The 20670-nt window shown below is 37.1% G+C and overlaps 1 protein-coding gene across 7 annotated transcripts in view; it reads left to right on the top strand.

The window, feature by feature from the left end:
* Window positions 1-20670, top strand: part of ALPK1 (alpha kinase 1) — a 119894-nt gene that overhangs the window by 35429 nt on the left and 63795 nt on the right. Inside the window, exon 1 of one of the 7 annotated variants that reach the window (XM_032333159.1) lies at window positions 19052-19115. The exons of the other annotated variants lie outside the window; for them this stretch is intronic. The gene's annotated coding sequence lies outside the window, so the exon portion shown is untranslated. Of the gene's footprint in view, window positions 1-19051; window positions 19116-20670 lie in introns of those variants that run through there. 7 annotated transcript variants of the gene reach the window in all.

The following is a 20670-nucleotide window of genomic DNA, read 5'->3' on the forward strand; positions in this document are numbered from 1 at the left end:
TCTAAATTTATCTTGTTAGTATTTTTTATTAAGTTTATTAAGGCTGTAGATGGTTTTGGAGAGAATCACATCATTAAAATATTAAGGCAACTATTTGGTTGTTAGTTCTTCTATTCACCTCAGTAAAATTTTCTTTCCACTTATAGCTTGAATCCCCTTCTTAGTAATATTATTACTTGACAATTTGTATTTTGGAGATAGAGGTAGGCAACAACTATGTCTACCATAGTTATATATTTTTTCATTATCTTGGTCAGGCACTAATTATAGTATTATCTCAACGTTATACAATGAACTGGGAATGTCTTTCATATTTTTCTATCCTCTATAATAATATAAGTTCCTAGAAATTACATATTCTAAAAGATTTGGTCAGAATTGACTATGACATTTGAGCCTGTCGGCTTTCTTAGAAATATTAGTTAAGTTTTTTTACTCAGTCTTAATTAAATCTTAGATTTTTCTTCAATTTTAAAAGTATATCAAAATTATCCTAGAAAATATACACTGAAACAAATGTTCACTTTTTTTTTTACAAGGATTTATACATTATAGTCTCTCTCTGTCTTTTTAAAGATTTTATTTGTAAGTAATCTCTACACCCAACATGGGGCTTGAACTCACAACCTCGAGATCAAGAGCTGCACACTCCACTGACTGAGCCAACCAGGCACCCAGTGATAGTTTCTTATGCTTCTCAAATATTAATCATGGTGGTGTTTATACCACTTTTCCCATTCTGAAATTATTGTTTCTTCTTTTTTCCCATTAGATTTTTGTGAAAGTCAATTAATTGGCTTTTTCAAATAGCTCCCATTTCGATTTATGTGCTATTTCATAAATCCTTATTTTAAAAATGTTTATGTTTATTCATTCCTCCTACTCCCCTAAGACTTAGTTTGTTACTCCCTTTCCACTTGCTTAGTATGAAAGCACAGTTTGTACTTCTTCGTTTTTATTATAAAAAGTTATCAAGCTATGCATTTTTTTCTGGGCATAGTTTTGTTTGCATCCTTTAAGTTTGGAAATATATTCGAAAAAGACAGTAAGATGAGTTGCAAGTGCTATTGAAAAATCCAAGCAGATCAATTATAAAATCTAATTTTTTGTTAGTAATTTAGAACTTTTATGCATTATGGCCAAATAATTTTTCCTATTGGGTGTTTGTGAAGTTTATTAATTTTTATAAGTGCTCAATAGTTACACACATTTAAGTATATATTTTGGATAAGAGCAGAAGGGTTTGCATTTTAAATACTTTTGATTAATAAACTATTTTATGCCTTTTTATGCTTACATATAATTATACTTAGTGGGGTTTTTTGGGGAAGACACTTTTTGAACAAAATGTAATAAGCAACTTTAAATACACCTCTATCTTTACTTATTTCCTACCTTGTTTAAATTAGAAGTATGAGAAGAAAGTGATGAAAAACAGACAATCAGGAGAAGATGTGAGAGAATAAGAATCACACAAAACAGAAGCTTTAATAACTTTTAAAGTGGCACAGACATAGAAGAGGCACACTACCTAGGAAGAGTGTTCACTAATATCTAGATGATTGACATAAAATCCTTCAGAGTACATTTTACCTTGGAAATGACTGAGATAGAAAAATAAGCAGAGACTTATACTAATTATAAATAAGACTTCAGTCAGAATTTGGTTGGTGCCAGGATTAAAGGGCAAACAACATGTAGCTAAGTTTCTTTCTATTGTCTGTAAGTGCCCAAGGGGCTCACAGCAAGAGAAATAATTGGTCACCTGTCTCATAGCTTAGTCACCTCAGAGAAGCTGGAGAGTAAGTAATTCCTGCCACATTGTAAGTGTGTGACACATCAGGCCTCCTTAATTCCAGACCCTGAGTTCTTTCCATTTGCTCATGAAGAAAATGGCTGAATTGAATAAGGAATCCTATTGTGAAATATATTTTAACTTGTATACATGTTCAAAATTATTTGAAATTACCTATTATGAAACCCATAGCTGTGCCTAGAACTATGAAACTAAGGGTAAATAATGTAGACCAAATAATGAAGGGCCTGGGTTAGATGATTCATACAAGATTATCTAAGTGAAGGACACCCGTGGAACTGTTTACAAAATTTGACTCTGAGTTTCCTGGAAGAAAAGGTGAAAAGGGACTATGTGATGAGGTTTCGATCCTAATAATCCAATACAAAGAAATGTATCCATTTAATATGAAAATCTGAATATCTCCTGTTTTAATCATAGGAGAATTTATTATGTGGGACTTTAAACAAAAATAACACTAACCAGTATAATGAACATCCTCAATAGCAATTTTTATGAGATAATTATTTTCAAAATTATAATTTATAAACCAATTATATTTTTTACAAATTAATTATCATAAAATAAGGAAAACAGATAAAATCCATTTGGTTTATAGCATAGCACTTTCCTTTTTAAAAAAGAAAATTCATGCATTAGTAAAGGAATACCAGCAGTAGACTAACGGAATTCATTTGTTTTCCATTGCTTTAGATAAAAAATTACATACATTTTCTGCAATGTTGTACAATTTTTACTGCTTGTTATATTTCACTGAAATTGGATACTGGATTATCTATCTGCTGTTTAGTTGGGTATCATCAGCCGAATCATCTTCATCTGTAGAAGTGACCTACAAATTATTACACCTAAATGTGATCCTGTAACATCTAAATGTGATTCTATAAAAATAAGGTAAAGGAAAAAAGACCTCTGCCATCACTGAGTCTCTTTCCCCTGATTACCCAGGATCAGATTCCCTAGACAGAAGATGTGGTTAGCATTTGATCCTAATCAAAGGACCCCAAATACTTAGATACAGTTCATTTTAATCTTAGTTGAAAAGATTGTGGACAGACACTTAGGAGAAAGTGAAATCAGCATAATATCTCCTCTTCAAGTGCAGTCCAGCTTTCAGAGTGGTAACATGGATTTCAGCCCTCCTCATAATTGTCCTTGATGAAAACAGAAGGATTTCACAGCACAGAAAGCAGTGGTTTATGAGGCTGGGTACAAGACAGACGTACAAGAGAACTCTGTTCATCGTCTTCAAAGTGAGGCAGCGATGGCACTGCCGCTGCTGTGGCCACATGTAATATAGCCTGTAGCTCTTTAAAGAGGATTAGCTTTAGCGGCTGGGAGCATTCAATGCTGGGTTTCATGTAGAGTAGAATATGCTAATGAAATGTAAATGTCCAAGGCAAACATTGCGTAATATGGAAAACCCTCAAAACTGAGCTTTGTCTCTTGCACAGTGGGAAAACAAACTTTATCATCAGAAGAAGTAGAAAAGGAACGACCTTCCACTTGTCTGCCTTATGTATCTGCTTCTATAAAGAGTGAATTAAAATATATACATATATTTAATTTAATTTTAATATCAGTGGAAAAAACAAAATTCAGTCATTCAAAAATATCTTGATAGATCTATGCTCAGAGATGGGTGTGAAATAATTCATATTTGTAGAAAGGGATATATACATAATATGGGTTTTTTAAACACTATTTTTAAAATACTACTGTAGGTTTACAACGGACTTGACAGAGCAAGTTCCCCTCACCCATTTCACCTTAAAATTTTTTTCTGCATAGTGTCCTGCTGCTCACTGTTGAAATATACTGTGTTTTTATCGAAGCCAGTATGAGGCTTGATCAGTCTCTTAAAGCTGCACACACATTCAATTAATATTAAAATTATTCTCACATGTTTAGAATTTCAGAACATATCTGACATTGGGAAGGTGAATTCATGAAGGTGTGTGATTTGCATGTAACTGTGTGACACAACTTGGAATCCATACACATGGTTACCAGAGATTGAAAGGCCACTAAAGAATTTCATTTCAACTGCTGGGAAATAAAGATCCCAGGAAACACAAGGAACCGGGTGCCTATGTGCTCTTTCCTTAGTTACGAGCATTTCACTACACCCACTATAGCTTAGGTTCTCTTGGTTTTTGTTGGGTCAGGGGTGTGTATGTGTGTGTGTGCACGTGTGCGTGTGTGCATGTGTTTTATACCTCAGTTTTGAAGGGTTTGTCTCTGTAGACACCGAGGAGGAACGGTAATACATATTCATGAAAGAGTGCTCTTTCCAGGCGCTGCTACCACTGACAAAGCCTTAGCTGTTTCACACAGCAAGCTGACTGGGATTGTGTGTGGGGACTACATGGCCAGATTAGTGCAAACAGCAAGCCCACTCCTCTGCTTGTTAGGCCTTGCCGTCCTGACAATTTCCCCAATTGTCGCTTGTGACAAGGCTGTCATTAGGTGATGGCTTCTTTTGGCCATTTTCAGATAAAGATAATTTCCTTAACTTCCATTTTATTTGACAACAAGCAGTTTGGGAGAGAAAGGAAGTGCTTCAGTAGTTTATGGATTAGGGTTTTGTCACTTCAAAGGCATCTTTGATCTAAAAATATGTGCTGTACCAAATTCATTATGTCTTTCCTTAAAGAGCCTTTAAATTTATTGATCTTCTCCTCAATTATTCTCCTTTTACGTCCAGTCATGATGTGTGAGATGGTAGTGTTGGGAAAAGCCTAAGGAGGAGTGTGGGGAAAATGCAGCCAACTGGTCACTTCTAAGGCCATTACAAGAACGAAACAACAGGTGCTTTTGTTTAGTGTCGATTCTCTTCTGAATCCCTGTGCGGACAAAGGCCCTTCTGCTGTTTCTCGCTCAATGCAAAGATATCAGCACCAACAGATAAGACAAAATTATATTTGGTGTTATAACCTAATGAAGATCAAAACTTCACAATTTTTATAAAAATTGTGTCTGCAGTTGTTTTCCGTCTCACCACTGACTACATGAGTTTCAAAAGCCCGTGTATGAGTAATAGAGACAGAGCAAGTGACTTCTTTATGGACCAATGCTTTGGCTTCCCCTATAAGCAATCTAACATTGTGCTGAGGCTCAGCTTGCTAAAATTCTTAAAACTGAATCGTTATTCATAGCAGGAAATAAGAGGATAAGAATCCATATGTGAAAATTTACTTTAAAACCTAGCAAGAGGAGAATTTACAGCTTCCGTAGTAGCTTGTCTTGTTTAGAAAGTCTTCTTGCCCTTTTTGCCCTCTTTGTGTGGTGGTGGTTGTTCGAACAATTGCTGTGTGGAATTATTGTGTTTTAAACAACACCTCGGACAAAGAAGTAAATAGTTTACATCTGAACTATCGTGGTTAACCATTGTCTTCTAACACTTCACAAATAATAACTTGAATATAGGACAGAACAAGCTACTCACTTCCATTTCTGCAACTAGGAAAAGAGAGTTAAACAGCTTAATTTCTTTTTTCTTTTTTTGTCTAAATGTACTATTTTATTAGCCGTTTGGCCAACTGTTTTCTAATGTAGAGATATCCTGATGCTTTTGATAATCAGGAAGTTCATTTGAGCAAAGCATGATTTTAAAACTTTACACATTAAAAGAAATAGGTAATTTGAAAGCATGACCTTAGGTTCCTAAAAGCAACAAAAGTTGTTTCTTTTGAAAAGTCAGTTTTCTGAATTTCTAAAGACTAGTAGAACATAATGTCTTTCATTTTGAAACTAGTTTAGAGGGTTGGGACTCTACCCTTAGGCCCATAATACTCCTCTCCATGAGGTCAGGATACAAATAGCCGGCAAAGCAATGTCAGAAGCGTTTTCCATGTGTTAGGTTATTTCATCCTTATTAAGAGGTAGATACTATTATTGACTCGATTTTCAGAAAGAAACTGAGGCTCAGAGAGGTTAAGTAACTGGCCCACTATCTCATATCCAGCAAGGGGTAGTAGACCCAGACTAGTGTATTTTGGATACAAAGCCTCTGTTCTTAATGCTAGGGCCTAGAAGACATGGATCTGGACTATCCGCTGTTCCCGAACAAGTAAATGTTAGTTCTGGTGTCCTTTCCATCCTTCAGCTCCCCAGTCCTCGTCCCCTGCTCCACGCAACCCACGAAAATGGGAAGAGGAAGCAGGAGAGGAGAAGGCGAGGGGGTAGATCCAGGTTTCCTTCTGCCTGCGTGTCAAACACAGAGGGGCTGACGTGCCAAAATCTGATAAATTCAGACAGTGGGGTTCGTGGTTCCTTGGGCTGTCTTTTCAACGAACCCTCCACCACTTCATGACAGAACTCTGATGTCATTTCTCTTGACTTCATTGTAACCAGGAGACCTTAGTTTGGACTTCCTTGTGGAATCAGGAAAGGCCACTCTGGAGGAGGAAAGGAGTACTTCTTGAGCAAGAATGTTTTAGAGAAAGATCTCTGTTTTGTCGTAGAGTTCACCGGCTTTGTGACACGTGAACGTACCACATAAACTGGCAGGCCGCAACACCAACAGCCTGCCTCAGAAGAGACCGGATTAAATACGCGCTCCAAAGAGATTGTCCTGAAATATGATACCAGCTGCAAGAGAGAGCCTTCTCCTCTGGTCAAATGAGAAAAATCATATTATCCTCACTGTGGTATACAAATAGCTTGTAAGCCACATTCTCCATTTGAATGATAACAATAAGTGCTAACCTCACTGCTGCGGGCCAGGGCCAGCCTGATCCCATCTCCAAACACAAACACTTCTGCCTTGGTCTTGGCTGGGGGCTGTGCAGCGGCCTCCCAACCCCCACCCCTTCTTCCCCCCTGTTAATTGGCTGAGACCACCAGAATTTGGAGGACACAGATGTCACTGATAGTTTTCCTAGGGAGCACATTCATGCCCATCTGTTGCAGCCTAGAAGGCTGTTCATATATCCACAAGGCCTTCATTTAATTCTTGTCAGAAAGTAATGTAAATCCAGTTTACCTCAGAGGTCACAGCCGAGATTTATGCCAATGAGCCCCCTGCAATTTACACACACTGTAGTTGTATAGCATGAAAAGAAAGCCTTTCATGTTGGTGCATATTAACAAGAAAGCCTGCCTTCCGAGAGGGGCTTTTTGATTGAGGTTTCTCCTGATTTTAATACAGCCGATGCCAGTTGGTATACCCAGCTTTAGAAAAAGAAAAAAAAAAATCTAAGCTTTAAACTAAAGTTTCTTCTTTTATAAGATGTAAAAGAGAGAGAAATCCTAGCAAGTGGCACTGCTATGTCTTTAATTATCTGTTATGAGACAAAACTCCCCTCCACTTGCTTAAGATGGAGTGTGACAGGAGAGCGTGTTCTGGCCGGGAGACTGAGGAGAATTCAGTTGTAAGCAATTGTCTTTCCAACATGAAAATAGTAGGAGTGACCAATTGAATTTGTCCCTGACTTTTCAGTTGTCTCTTTGTAGTCTGCTCAGAGGAAATTTCGGATTTTGATTAACTTTTTTGGACCAGGCTGGGTAGAAACTGATTCATCAGTATAGTGGTAGAATAATATGTATATACACATATATATATACAGAATTATTTTATTGGGAATCTAAGAGTACTGAAAGGACTTCCATTTATCCTATCTTTCTGTACATTTTGAAATATTCAGGACTGTGTCAGTAAGCTGGCAGGCAAATGGTTTTAAAAACACCCATCCTGTCAAAATCTTCTGGAAAGTCTGAATATGCTTTTTATGTAGTATGTGACCTTGGGCAAGTTACTTAACCTCCATGACCTCAACTTTCTCAACCCTAAAGTGGGAATAATAAAGCCTACACTATAAGGTTTTGGTCTGAAGTATCTCCCATAGTACCTAAAGTATAAAAATATTCAACCAATGATAATTTCCCTTCCCATCCTGCCTTTTGGCGGGGTCTGTGACAGTAAACTGTATATTAAAAGTATTAGTTAACTTAATTTAAAAACTCTAGGCATTCACATCATCAGATTACTTTTTCACATTAAAAAAAAATTGAAACAGAGATGAAGTTGGAGATTTTCTTTCTACGGTTCGGAATTTTTGTTTTAAGGTGTTTAACTTTTTAATTCTGTAGAAAGTAGAATAATAGAAGTGTGTTACATAGTTTTGTTAAAATCAGGCTTGGCTTCTCTACTCATTCAGGAGTAGCCCGTGATTTCCCAAGATGGTGTTAATAGGGGACGTGCTTCTCTTGTTTTTATAGACAATGCTCATTTACCCGTGCTCATGGCTTTGAAGTAGTGGGTATGATTATTTTTGCACACATTTAACTTTTTGTTTATATTTTACTTAAGATAATATTAAATTGGGTTGTGATTTCTGAGCACATACTGCTAACTGGAAAGTGCAGCAGAGAAGCCTAGATTATATGAGGAAAATATAGGCGGAACAGACAGATTAAAAATATGTGATAATTCATTAAGCAAATCCCCCCAATATACATAGTCATAGTCTGGACTTAATTACAGAATCAGATGAAGCAGTGGCTTCACTTTCCAGAAAAGAGTTCACATTAGGGAGGCTAAAGCCCAGTTTTGTTGACTCTCTAAACCTGGGAGTAGGCAGATTTTAAAATAATTTCAGAACGGTCCTTTTCTGTTTCTCAGAGTTTATCAAGATCATTTCTTTTTGCTTGGAGTCCTTGAAACAGAATCTTAATTTTTTTTACTATTAGAAATTTCAAACGTATCGAAGTAGGGGGGCAGTATAAGAAATCTGACATATTTTACTCAGCTTCAACATGTAACAGTCTGGAGCCAGTCTTGCCTAATTTATACCCTCACTTCCTCCCCACCTCCATGTCCCAAATTATTTTGAACCAAATCTCAGACTTCATGCAATTTTATCCGTAAATATTTAATATTTAATAATACTAAGATATGATATGAACTCCTTTTCTTTTCTTTTTTCCCTTTTTTAAAAACAAACTCCTTTTTAACATAACCACAGTACCATTATCTCACCTCAAAAATTAACACTAATGCCTTAATATCATTTATTGCAACTTAATGTAATCAGTGAGAAAATGGAGGGCCCTCCTTTTTTTAAGGGAATGGATTATTTGGCTTCAGTGTTACAAAATTGGCTATTTTGCTCCCATGATATAAGAATTTCATGAGTACTTTTTTGTAGCAACTTTTATTGCTGATTTATGTGGTCGATAGGTTTTGTGGTATATGGTAATACCTTCCTAGAATGAAAATCTGTTTTATTTGAAAATAAAAATTGCATCATTATTTTAGTCTTACCCCACCTTCATTGATTCATTTGGATAAGTGTTTCCCAAACTTATTAGCTTCAAATGAAATTATACATGGAAAGCCACTATATATAACGGATGGAAATGAAATTACTCTGGGGCCATGCTGCCAACCACTCATTTGGCCCATTCTTTCCCCATGTGGGGTCTTGCAGGTTTTGGTTAAGTGAAATGTCTTTTTATAAACCTATACCATTTTCCCGTTTTGGTTTTAGGGTAAGACAAATTGCTGTGTGAAACAATGTAAAGAATAAGAGAGGGTTGCCTACATAGTTGAAATTACCAAAAAATGACTATACAGTACTTAATTTTGAAGCTTACTACCACTAAAAAGAATGTTTCACTTAAAGTAATTAAAATGTTTATTGTAATGGGGAAAATCCACCGTGCTCATAAATAATGGCCCCACTTCTTAGTTGACTCTACTGGGGCCTCCTGGGAAGAGATGTATTTGCTCCCTGTCAGGATTAATCTATAAATGCAATCACCACTTAGACCTCATCAGTTCTTTCCTTCCCCTTCATTGGTCCCTCTGGAATTATACTGCAGCTTGAATAAGGTCAAAATTAGGATAGTTTCCCCCAGAAAAAAAAACACAACCATTATTATTTCAGTGCTTTAAAATTTGAGAATCAACCGAAGAGTTGTTTCTTTAAACAGCCTGGAATAGACATTTCTGTCATAGAATCCATATTCTACCAAAGTAATGCATCCTGTTTTTTAGTGTGGTTATTGGTTTCTTCTCCCAGAAAACCCAGGGACACAAAGTGGTCTCACATAAAACCACAGCGGATTGGATATTTAAAAACTTGTGTCTAACACCTGCAGATAATCCCAGTGAGTTGCCATCTGAACTTGGACAAACGATTGAACTTCTGACTCTTTCTTCAAATGGGGACCATGTTACTAGCTATCTTCCTCCTTGTAATCTTACAAAAGTAAGATAATTCTCCTGTTTCCTTTCAACAAGATTTGATATGAATGCCTTTGCTTCTGTAATAGTGGAAAGGATAGAATGGATTCTCCAACTTGTCTAAGTGTAAGTAAAACTCATCCTCATTGGTTAGAATAATGCTTTGGAATTTTTTTTAAGCTAAATTATATTCTTATTTTCCTTCCCCAATAAGGCTGTCTTTGAGGGTTCTCTATTCTGTTTCTGGGCAATCTTCAGAAGTATCAAATGCAAGATATAATGGATACTCAGCATATGCTTAACTACCATTCAGAGTTTGCCAATGCAGTACATGTTATTTTATAAACCTGTAAGTTAGCTATGAAAACCAAACACTAAGGAAACAGTAGGAAACAGATGGTTAATTTTTCCTGGTAAAAGGCTGTGTAAAAACTAATGTGTTTCACTTGCTTACTTTGATTTACTTATTTTTAATGTTTTTCTATTAGTTCTACACTAGTAAATCTTCCTTCATTAGCTAAAAGCAACGAACACAATTAACACTAAGTCTCGGATCTCCACCCTCCTCATTAGAGAAAAGAGAAAATGTGAGCTCTTCTGTTGAGGAACTACCAAAGAAAGTGAGTGGAGTAGGCCAAAAGCAATGAAGTTGTCCCCCACATCAGGTGACTGATGCCCTGAGCACGTTTGCTCCGTGACGGAGCAGTATTTTCCCCAGGAACAGAGCTCTTCTAGAAAGTGGAGAATCCTGAAATTCTAAAACTGTTTTCATTTTCCAAGTCAGCCTGAAGAGGGGAGGGCCTCAAAGCTATCTGCAGGTTACAGAGAGCAGAAGTAGGTCTAGTTTTTTAATAGTCTTTCTGGCTCCTAAAATGACCCGTATTAATGAAGGACTTTGTAATTTGTATACAACGTAGGATGCATAGGAGCTGTGAAGAGGTAAGTAAACAAAAAATTAAACGTGCCACCCTTTCTTTATAGACACCTTTCTCCCCCGCTTAAGATCACACAGGAGTGGTAAAACCCTGCGGTCAACTACTACAGAGCCCCTTGCCCCTGGGCTGTGTTGGTTATCACTGTGTGGAAGTAGTTCGGGGTGTGGATGTCTGCCTCACTCAATGCGACTTTTGCCTCTGTGCCCTCAAAGCATGTGGATGTCCCAGCATTTGTCCCTCAGCAGTCTCTTGCCACTCGAGAAAATGTAAGACGCGTTTGTTCCCAGGCCAGTAGGAGGCTCCCTGCCAAGACCCATCGGTGGCTGGTGACATACACACGCTGTGCGAATCACACAGCCACATGGCGGACTTTGATTATGTCAGGCCCGGAGTGTGGGCTGCCAATCCCCAATCCAGAAGCCCACCCCCACCCCGGCGCCTTTGACATTTTAAGTAAAAAATAAATAAAGGGCTTTGTGTGTATCTCGGAGTGAAGAAGAAGATGTGGGGTTGCGGGTGTTTCTGTCTGATCTGTAATCCGATGGACGCTCTCTCCCTGAGCCACTTCAGGGCTCACTTGCCTGCCGCCTCAGACAGAGGAAAGAAAGGCTGAGTGCTGGAGGCAAACAGCTGATTAAACTGAGTTGGCTGGGTTTTAAGAATTGTTTTTTTTTTTTAAGCAAATAAAACTCACATCTTTCTTCCTGAAAATGTCTAACTGGTCATAATATTTCAATTCTCTAACAGATTTTTATTCTTTAATTGAGGGTGGATCTGGCAAATTACTTAGGGAAGAATACCATTATTGTAAGACTTGATACTGAGAAAAATATTAAGAATCTGAAAACGTTGCATAGCGAAGCAATTTTCTTTCTTAAAAACATAAATGCTAATTAAGTAAATAAGGAAATCGAATCCAAATAAGATAAAGAAAAATTAGGGGGCCCTTTAAAAAACCGAAGTTTTATTTCCTGAAAATGTTATTGATAACAATAACTGATAACTTCGGAGCACTTATTACATGCTAGGTAATTCTCCTTGTGTTTTGCATATATATTATATGTACATGGTTGTATCATACAATGTACAATATAATTCGATTCAATAAAACTCTGTGAGATTGGTCCTATTATTACCCTGTTTTGCAGATGAGGAAGCTGAAACCTTACTTGTGTAAGGCCGCTCAGCTAACAAGCAGCAGAACAGATATTTAAATCCAAGAACCCTAACCGCGCTTACTGTGGCTCTATACTTATGGCTCCGACAGTGAAAGTACACATCTTCATTTTGCTGTTCCTATGATTTCGCAGCCCCCTCATCCCTTTCATCTTGAGACAGACTACTCCTTTGTGGGCTACCTCTAACTCAAAATCTGCATGGCTGTTTGCCAAATAGCTCTCCTGGCTGTGAGAATTATGAATACAGATTTGAAAATATTTTGTTGCGGAAGTAACCTTAGTCCTCCCATTTGCTGGCTTTCATCAAGTATGTAATACTTCATAGTCCTAGCAGTTTTTGTACTTCATGCCATTTCCATATGCATACCACACCATCACCTGCACTTTCCTCCTACTTCACCCCCGGAGACACCCAGCAGGTTTGCCCTTCTGACTGTGAAATGGGGCATTTCTGTTGCCTCGTCCACCAAACCACACACTACATTAGCAATCGAGTCTACACCATTTCTTCTTCTTCTTCTTCTTCTTCTTCTTCTTCTTCTTCTTCTTCTTTTTTTTAGATTTTTCTTCATTTATTCAACAGAGATCGCAAGTAGGCAGAGAGGCAGCCAGAGAGAGGGGGGGGGAAGCAGGCTCCCCGCTGTGCAGAGAGCCCGATGCAGGGCTCAATCCCAGGACCCTATGACCATGACCTGAGCCAAAGGCAGAGGCTTAACCAACTGAGCCACCCAGTGCCCTTATTTCTTCTCTTCCAGTGAATTTTTCCTTGCTGTGTTTTTCTCTAGAACCCTGGTATCTATTTCATGAGAAGGTAGGTGTGTTTTGAGGACAAGTCAGAAACCCTGAATTCTTACCCTGATCTTTGCTTGGGACTTTGGGCACGTTACTCGACCTCCTCCTGCCTCAGATTCTTCACCTAGAGTTTGGGTGGATGATACCTGGCTCTGAGAGTCTACTTGCCAGGTTGAAGATCCTCCCAAGTTTGTAAAATAATTTTTTCCTACTCTATGATTGCCCGCCAGTGTTGTGGCAGCTCTGGGTTTGGGGACATACGGAGTCAGTCCAGGTGGCAGTTCTTCTCTCATTTGGGGTGCAAAAATACAAAGAAAACTCTTCCCGGAAGTCCCATTTGCAAGTGCTGAATCCTTGAATAGGACCAGATGGCAGGTTTGGCTCACCTTGACCTGAGATGTTGTTGCTCTTCCAGCCATGGGGGCCAGGCTCCTAATTCGTCAGATGTCACCACGGCTGATGGAGTGGGTAACTGTAGCTGGGGACTGTGAGCAACAGGCCCCATGATGATGACCTTTTTTTCCCCTCCTCTTTCTTCCCGAGGCCAGCAGGTAACCCATTGGTGACCCGGAACACTCTGACTGCACTTTGCTGTGCAGTCAAGTTTGATAAACACCTTCAGCAGCTGGGAGCTGGAGGGGGTGGGGCACAAGGACAAGAGAGACAGAGACAACTTGGAGAGAAGGGACAGCAGAGGCCTCCAGTCTCGCATTCGAACAAGGTGTGGCCTTCAGGCTGGAAGTCTTGATATAAAGAGCCGTTGGAAAGAATTCTCTGTCATGTATAGAATTCCCTCCCCTCCCCTTTCTTTTTTAAATCACAGCACACTCCTTCATTTTCTTTGTAAGTGAAAAGAAAAGGAGAATCAAATTTCTTAGCCATCTAGGGTTTATTAAACTAATGTTTCCAACTGCCTGTCTCATCATTATTTCAATAGTTTCTGCTAATCATGGATCCTTAATACGAGATGAGGATCTCCTCCTCAAAGTCTCTTGTCCTGTCCCTCTCCAACTAGATTTCTTTTCCTTATCTCTCTCTCTAGCTGTTCCAAACCCTACCCCCTTGAGAAGTCCCAGGGCAAGTGCCCCTCCCTGCTCAGAAAGGCTCCTTTGCTGTCCTCAATGGAATCAATTGCTCCAACCCTGAAGGCAAAAACTGACATTTTTACCTGTGCAGTACTCCTAGACTTGAGTTTCTGTTTTCCTATTTTTAATTTTTTTAAAAAGATTTTATTTGTTTATTTGAGAGAGAGAGAGAGAGCTTGAAAGAGAGATCACAAACAGAGGGTAGGGGTAGAGGGAGAAGCAGACCCTGTGCTGAGCACAGAGCCCAGTGTGGGACTCCATCCCAGGACCCTGGGATCATGACTTAAGCTGAAGGCAGACACTTAACTAACTAAGCCACCCAGGTGCCCTCCTCTTTTTAATTTTTTCATTAAATGTCAAATCAATATCAAAAAAATTTAAAATAGGTGTAATATAGCCAGAACATGATAGATGCTCACAGATTAATCTAAGTCAAAAACATACCACTTTCTTTGAAGTCTCCTGTGTTCATACACTTCCCGCACATCTTCACTCTCTGCTCCATAAAGCCACTGCTGTGAATTTTTAGCTTATCATTCCCTTTCTTTTCTTTGTAATTTTACCATATATATTTGTATCCTATAATATTATATTTTTTTAGCTATAAACGTTTTAAATGTCATGCATGTATTCTTCTGTGACTTGCTTTGCTATATTTCTAAGTATCATTCGTATATTGCTACATGTAACTATAATTCATTCATTTATTTACTTATTCTATTCCAGTGCATAAATACACTTCAGTTTTTGAATCTGTTTTCCTGTGGAGAGACATATGGATTGTTTCCTTTTGTTTGTTTACTATTACAAACTGTGTCATTGTGAACGTGTCTGATTTCCTAGACTCTGGTCCAAGATTTTCTCTAAACTAGACTACATGCCAAAGAGTGAACACTGGGTCATAGTGTACCCACTGTGTGCATTTTTTATTTTACTGAATAATGCCAAACTGTAGTTTTCAACAGTGGTGAAGGGAAGTAACACTGTTCTTAATGATTGTTACCCAACTTAATATTTTTCCCAGTCAAGAAGTTGTGAATGTTTATGGTTTGAATTTGTATTTCCTGATTACTAATGAGGTTGGACACATTTCACATGTTCATTGGCCATCAGTGCTTTCTCTTGTGTGTAGTGTCTGTTTGCTCATTTTTTTTTCTACTATGTGATTGGTCCTTTTTTTCATTGACTTATAGGAATTCTTTATATATTCAGAATAGAAATCCTCTGTCAGTTTACATACATTACAAAATACTTTCTCCCAGTTTATGACTTGTCTTTTCACTTTCTTTATGGTGTCATTTTACTAATTAGAAGTTTACCTCTCTAATTAAATATCAATCTTTTGTGGTTTGCTTTTTCTATAAGTAGTTTGATAAATTCTTCCCTTACCAAAGGATCAAAAGGATATTCTCCCTTAGATATTCTCCTTTAGGAAATTCAAATCAAAACCACATTGAGATACCACCTTACACCAGATGGAATGGCCAAAATCAATAGGACAGGAAACAACAAGTGTAGGAGAGGATGCGGAGAAAGGGGAACCCTCTTACACTATTGGTGGGAATGCAAGTTGGTGTAGCCACTTTGGAAAAAAGTGTGGAGATTCCTCAAAAAATTAAAAATAGAGCAACCCTATGACCTTGCAATTGCACTACTGGGTATTTACCCCAAAGATACAAATGTAGTGAAAAGAAAGTCCATAAATACTCCAATGTTCATAGCAGCAATGGCCACAATTGCCAAGTTATGGAAAGAGCCACAATGACCTGCAACAGATGAATGGATAAAGAAGATGTAGTCCAATGAATGGACATTTCTGCAAAGAAGACATCCAGATGGCCAACAGACACATGAAAAAGTGCTCCACATCACTTGGCATCAGGGAAATACAAATCAAAACCACAATGAGATGCCACCTCACACCAGTCAGAATGGCTAAAATTAACAAGTCAGGTAATGACAGATGCTGGCAAGGATGCGGAGAAAGGGGAACCCTCCTACACTGTTGGTGGGAATGCAAGCTGGTGCAGCCACTCTGGAAAACAGCATGGAGGTTCCTCAAAAAGTTGAAAATAGAGCTACCCTATGACCCAGCAATCACACTATTGGGTATTTACCCTAAAGATACTAATGTAGTGATCTGAAGGGACAAGTGCAGCCAAATGTTTATAGCAGCAATGTCCACAATAGCCAAACTATGGAAAGAACCTAGATGTCCATCAACGAGATGAATAGATAAAGAAGATGTGCTATATATACACAATGGAATACTATGCAGCCATCAAAAGAAATGAAATCTTGCCATTTGTGATGATGTGGGTGGAACTAGAGGGTATTATGCTTAGCAAAATAAGTCCATCAGAGAAAGACAATTATCATATGATCTCCCTGATATAAGGAAGTTGAGAGGCAACATGGGGGGTTTGGAGGGTAGGAAAAGAATAAATGAAACAAGATGGAATTGGGCGGGAAACAAACCATAAGAGACTCTCAATCTCACAAAACAAACTGAGGGTTGCTGGGGGTAAGCGAGTAGGGAGAGGGTGGTTGGATTATGGACATTGGGGAAGGTATGTGCTATGGTGAGTGCTGTGAAGTGTGTAAACCTGGTGATTCACAGACCTGTACCCCTGGGGCTAATAATACATTATATGTTAATAATTTTTTTTAAAAGATAAAAAAAATTTAAATTTTAAATTTTAAATTTAAAAATTTAGAATTATTAAATTACTTCATTTATATATACACATATATTATTTTTTATTATACCTTACATATTTTATGCCCTGGTAAATGGTGTATTTTTATTAAATTATGTTTTCTAGCCACTTGTTGCTGATTTAAAAGATATTTTGCATAAGATAGGATTTATTGGCTCATTGAATGGTAAAATATTTCTAAACGGTATGTTCCTGGTGTTTTCCTTGTAAGAAGAATTTTCAACTAATAGTTACAATTCTTTAAGGTTTTAGGACCATACAGGTTTTATGTTTCTCCTTGGTTTCTTTTAAGTAACTTATACTTTTCTAGGAATTACCCATTTTATTATTTTCAAATCTATCAGTAAAAAAGTTTCCATATTCTCTTATTAACTTCTTAAAAATTTCCATAGCATCTGTCACACCCCCTTCTAAGATTTTTAGTCCTACTTCTATTTGTTTGTTTTCCATCTCTTGATCAGTTTTGCCAGCAGTTTATCAATTTCAGTGGTCCTTTGAAAGAACTTTATTTTGTTGAGCTTCCTATTGAATATGTTTTTTATTCCATTAATCTCTGTTCTTATTTTTATTTCCTTTCTTCTACTTTTTTCATATATTTTTTTCTTACTTTTGGTTATTCAAGCTTAACTCTTGAATTTTCCAGCATTCTTTATTTCTAAGTATTTTGGCTATCAATTTTCATCTATGTTCCACTTTGACTGAATTCCACATTTTAACATGTAGTATTTATCATTGCATTGTTATATTCTCTAAATTTCATAATGATTCTTTCTTTGACCTGCAAGTTATTTAGAAGTATATTTCTTAATTTCCATTTATATGAACATTTTTTTGTTATGGATTAACAACTTAATTGCCTTTTGGTCATACAGTGTCATATGTATACTGTTAATCTTTTGATATTTGTTGAGATTTGTCTCATGGCTGTAGGCATTAAATTCTTATAAATGTTCCAGGCATGCTTGAAAACAATGTATATTCTGCAATTTCATAAATATCTATTAGATCAAGTTTGTTAATTGTGTTGATCAAATCAATGATATCATTACCAATTCTTTTAGTCTGCTTAATTTATTAGTTTCTAAGAGGAGTGTATTAAATTTTCCCACTATGATTATGTATTTGCATATTTTCTCCATTGTTCTTTCACTTTTTTGTTTCATATATAGTAAAAGGTATGCTTCCAGATGCATACAAGTTTAGAATTGCTTGCTCTACCTTCCTGGTGAACTGAACCATGTATCACTGTAAAGTGGCTTTTTTATCTTTATTAGTGCTTTTTCCTTAAAGTCTATTTTGTCTGATATTAATGTAACTATACTTTCTTTTAGTTAGTATTTTTCTAATATATCTTTTTTCTATCTTATTACTTTTAGCCTTTTTAAATTCTTATATTTTAAGTAAATCCATGTAGCTATTTTTTTAATCAAGTCTATCTTTATGTTTTTACTGTAACATTTAATTCACTTATATTTGTTTGAAATACTAATATATTTTAATTTATTTCTACCATCATATTTTGTATTTTAAATTTATCCTGGGACACCTGGGTTGCTCAGTTTGTTAAGCATCTGACTCTTGCTTTCAGCTCAAGTCATGATCTCTCAGTTGTGGAATGGAGCCCTGCTGCAGTGGGCTCTGCGCTCATCACGGAGTCTACTTTGTATTCCCTCTCTCTCCCTGCCCTTCTCCCAAATAAATAAATAAATAAATAAAATCTTTTTGAAATTTTTATTTATTTATTTGAGAGAGATTGAGAACGTGTGAGCAGAGGAAGGAGGAGAGGAAGAAAGATAACAGACTCTGCACTGAGCATGGAGCCCACTGTGGGACCCCATCTCAAGTACATGACCTGTGCTAAAATCAAGAGTCAGACACTCAAACAACTGAGCTATCAAGGCACCCCTTTTGCCTTCTTTTGAATTGTTTTGTTTCTTTTCATTTTTTGCCTTCTACCAGCTTGAAAGTTGTGTTTTATTTCAATTTTTTAAGGATTATCTTAGAAATTTTTATCATAAAGTTAATATCCCTGTTCCTTCTACCAATTCCAAGATCTTAAAACACTTTAACATAAATCACTGTCCTCCTGATATATATGCTCCTTATGTTTGTATGTGTATTTTTCTATTTTTTTCATCTCATTGTTATTGTTGTAGCTTTATACAATCAGTATTTACATTTAGCCAACAATTCACCATTTTTGTTGCTTATTATTTTTACTTGAATCTCAGACCTTTCATCTGTGATCACTTTCCTTGTATCTAAAGTATATACTTCAGAGACTTGGTTAGTAAGAATCTGTTATGTTTATTTTTAAACATTTTTATTTTTCAGATTTTTCCCCCAGCATATTGAAGATATCCTCTCACTATCTTCTAGTTTCCATTGTTGCTTTTCAGTAGGTAGCTATAAATTCATTATTGTTTCTTTGAAGGTATTCTGTCTTTTCTCTCTGGCTACTTTAAAGATCTTCTGTATGCCTTTGGTGTTCCCTAGTTTTGCTATGATATTACTATATATAGATTTTTATTTATTTATTTAACCTGCCTGAAGATTATGGGTATTTTAATTACTTTCTTTCTCCTGTCCTTGGTCCTTATCTCTCCAAACATTTCTTTTGCTTCCTTCTCTTCTTCCCTTCTAGGATTCCAATGAGACATGTTCTAGAGCTTTCCTATCAATCCTTTGTTTCTTTTTTTTTTTTTAAGATTTTATTTATTTATATGACTGAGAGAGATATAGTGAAAGAAGGAACACAGGCAGGGGAGTGGGAGAGGGAGAAGCAGACTCCCCACCGAATAGGGAGCACAATCCAGGGCTCAATCCCAAGACCCCAGGACTGTGACCTGAGCTGAAGACAGACACTTAACAACTAAGCCACCCAGGTGCCCTAATTCTTTCCGCTTCTTAACCTCTCTTTTGTATTTTCCATTTTTCTGTCTTCTTTTGTTGTGTTTTAAAGATTTTATTTATTTGACAGAGAGATCACAAGTAGGCAGAGAGGCAGGCAGAGAGAGAGGAAGGGAAGCAGGCTCTCTGCTGAGCAGACAGCCCGAAGCGGGGCCCATCCCAGGACCCTGAGATTATGACCCTAGCCGAAGGCAGAAGCTCAACCCACTGAGCCAACCAGGCGCCCCCTTTTGTTGTGTTTTAGATGAAATGTTCTGATTCATCAACCAGTTTAAAAATTTTATCTTCAACCAGAGCTGGTATTTTTATCAAATCTATCTAATTCATGGAATTTTATATTTTTAATTATTATTTTTTCTTTTATAGAAATTCTATTTGATTCTTTTTCAATCTGCCTGTGCCTTTTTATAGTTTTTTTTTTAAGAATTTTATTTATTTATTTGACAGAGATCACAAGAAGGCAGAGAGGCAGACAGGCGTGGGGGTGGAGAAGCAGGCTCCCTGCTCAGCAGACAGCCCGATGTAGGGCTCGATCCCAGGACCCTGGGATCATGACCTGAGCCAAAGGCAGAGGCTTTAACCCACTAAGCCACCCAGGCACCCCCTTTTTATACTTTTTTGCTCTTAATTCATACACTCACCATACTCTTTCAGATCTTTAAACATGTATACTCATATTTCTTGGTATTTTATAGGTGGAAATCTTTGACGCTTAGTTTGAAGTCAGATTCCTTTAGAGAAGATTATGTTTCATTCCACTGATTGCCTGAGAAAACTACCAAACTACCAACCTAGGACCTTTTTTTTCCCCCCATGAAATTCACATTTCATGGAAATGTGTACAAAGGTGTAAAATCACCTTTTATTTGCTGTAGCTATTTTAAATAGCAAACATGGTGTTAGAATATTATTTATCTCTGGAGATCTTGAAAAACGTCGTATAAAATCTAAAGAATGAATGAAAAACATGACTAGGTATTTGACATGTTTTCAATAAACACAGTTAATTTCAGAATTTGCATGAGGTCTGCATGAGGCCTAGG

This window comes from Mustela erminea, chromosome 2 (assembly GCF_009829155.1).
Source record: "Mustela erminea isolate mMusErm1 chromosome 2, mMusErm1.Pri, whole genome shotgun sequence".
Lineage (NCBI taxonomy): Eukaryota > Metazoa > Chordata > Mammalia > Carnivora > Mustelidae > Mustela > Mustela erminea.